Here is a 2,577-nt window from a genome sequence, read left to right as displayed (position 1 = left end):
AAAAAAAAAAAAAAAAAAAAAAAAAAAAAAAGAGTGGCACGATGGTGCAATAATTACCATTTTGGCTTGTTTACACCCATACACTTAGTTGCACGCTTCCTTTTTTTTCCCCCCAGAAGTCTTCGGAAACAACCGACCCTCTTGGTCTACGTCTGGAAGGGCAGTTGCTTAATGATGCATGTTTAATTGCAATTCATCGCATCTCAGTGCTATGTAAATTATTCCTCTCCTCCTTTAAACAGGCTAAAAGGTTTTACTAATTCTCTGCGCTTAAGCAAACAAAGTTGAGTTTTGCTATGTGGGGCTGCAGCTCAGGTCTGTGTCTCTGTTCCGGAAGGACTCGAGGAACAACCGTGTTTTCACCCCAATTCAGCTGCTCTCGCTCGGCTCGAGCATCGTGCCAGCCCTGTCCTTCCTCAGATAGGCAGGACTTTTGTTCTCCAGGAAAATGACTATTTTTAGCTCACAAAATATGGTATAAATCACCGTGTGGGTCAATGCTTGCTAATTACCCATGACTAAGTCCCAATTTAATGTGTACTGACATAGAGATTTCCAAATAATAACGCCTTCCCCCTTGCTGCACTCCAGTCATAAAATACACATTAAAGAGGCCTTCTTTTAGGAGAGCAGGTGCTGAGACTAAGCGCTGACAAAAAGGCACTTCTGGGGTGTGAAATACGTTATTGAATTAGCAGCGAATGCATTAGTTAGGTCTGAGTTATGCTTTGAACATCTAAGACACACGCAGCCATGCCAACTCTCTCCTCGCTCTTTCAGCCCATCTTTGGGGTGAAAATTTCCCTTGTCGCCTGCTGAATGCAATATGGGAGTAGAAAGGAGCATGGAGAAAGCAGCGTGAAGAAGGATTAAGAGTCATGGGATGTTGGGAGGTTTGAGGGAAAGGGAGTGTGAGGGAAATTGAAGGTTGTGTTGTCCGTACGGGGAAAGTGAAACTCTCAGACCGCTGTTGGCGTGCGAGGGGAGCAAGTTGGAGAGACAGAATCTGTTGCCAACTCAACGGGCGACCTCAGGGAAGTGTATTCTCCCCTCAGTGTAATAAATTATCCTTTCATAAAATCCGATGGTCCTAAAAGGCCATTTAAAACAAGAAACCCCAACTTTTAAGGCTGCTAAATGAAAGCAGCGCAATTGTCTATCACATCATCTAGAAACCCCAAGCAGTTAAAGCCAGGGAAATGAATAGTTAATGATACCATAAATCTTACGCTGCCACATAAACATAAACACATTTTTTCTTGTCATGTATGAAGGAATAAATGTTTTATCACACCTTAACTCTGCCACATTGAATTATTTCCCTATTATTATGACTATTTTAAGGCAAGTATGTATTTCCTCCAAAGGGCCTGTGTGGGGAACGAGTTACTCGGTTATTTATTTGTGAATGGACAGGGTATCTTCGGTGGAGTCCTGTGGAGGTTAAGGCATGTCCAAATTCAGACTAATCAGAAATTTGTCTGACAACAGTTGACTGGAAGTTGGAAGAGGAACTCCCTGGCCATTTAGGAGGTGAGACAGCAGAGAATAACACAGGCCTGTGGATGGGCACTTCTTCCCCGTGCCACAGAAGAAGAGAAGATGAGAACTTGTGTGGAAGGAAAGAGGTCTGGAGTTTCTCTGTTGTAATACCCCACGGCGCTCAGCAGCAAGAAATACCTACAGACAGGTGTTTTGCCTTTGAAACTGGGGGAAAATAAATAAATAAATAAATCATCTTGTTTCTTTTGAGTTTAAAGTGACTGGTTTTTGGAGCCCCCGTGAGTAGGTGCACCCCTTTGCTGCACGTGTCTCAGGGGCTGAGCGGCACCCAAAGGATTGTGCACTTGAGAGAGGATGTGTATAAGCTACCCGCAGCCGGAATTAAAGACTCTAGGATCCTATTTCCACGACGGTGTAAAAGAAAAGGGAAATGGGGGGAAAAAAAAATAGTTTGTGAAATGGCCGCTCCGTTTCTGCGTGGAAAAGACACGCTCCTGTCCTGGGGGGAGCGACGGGTTCATATCTCACCGCCGCGTCCCAGGCACGTCACGTGCCACTTTCTGAGGCTGCACAGAGCAGGTTTTACCACCTTTGTAAAACACTTTGAATTCTGAGTGAAAACTATTATTTAAGCGCAAAATATAATTACAGTGAAGATCAGCATGTAGAATGCTGCTGGGGAAAGGGGTGTGACATTACGTTTAGTAATTAGGCAGAAAAACGCAGAGGAAATGGATTGTAAATAAAAAAAAAAATTAAAAAAAAAAAAAAGGAAAGAAAGAATGAAAGAAAGAAAAGGGTAAATTAAGCTTAACTAGCAGAAAAACCCTTTTCAGAGATTGATTGGTATTGTGTCTAAACCAGCAAAGCAGAGCTGATCTTAGCCCCTAATTCAGTGTCCAACATCTGGACCCTTTTTTTCAATGTCTTTATCTGCAAAATACAGGCTAATAATTGTTATGAATTTTTGAGCGGCACAAGCAGCAATACGACAGCTAGCTTTGATTTACTGTCATGTATACTTTGAGTATTTCCCTAAAGTACTCTCAGTTCTTTGTGTGAAAGAGCTGCTGC

This window comes from Athene cunicularia, unplaced genomic scaffold, assembly GCF_003259725.1.
Source record: "Athene cunicularia isolate RWA unplaced genomic scaffold, athCun1 SCF_5, whole genome shotgun sequence".
Lineage (NCBI taxonomy): Eukaryota > Metazoa > Chordata > Aves > Strigiformes > Strigidae > Athene > Athene cunicularia.
The sequence above is the reverse complement of the archived record's forward strand: the minus strand, read 5'-3'. Positions refer to the sequence as shown.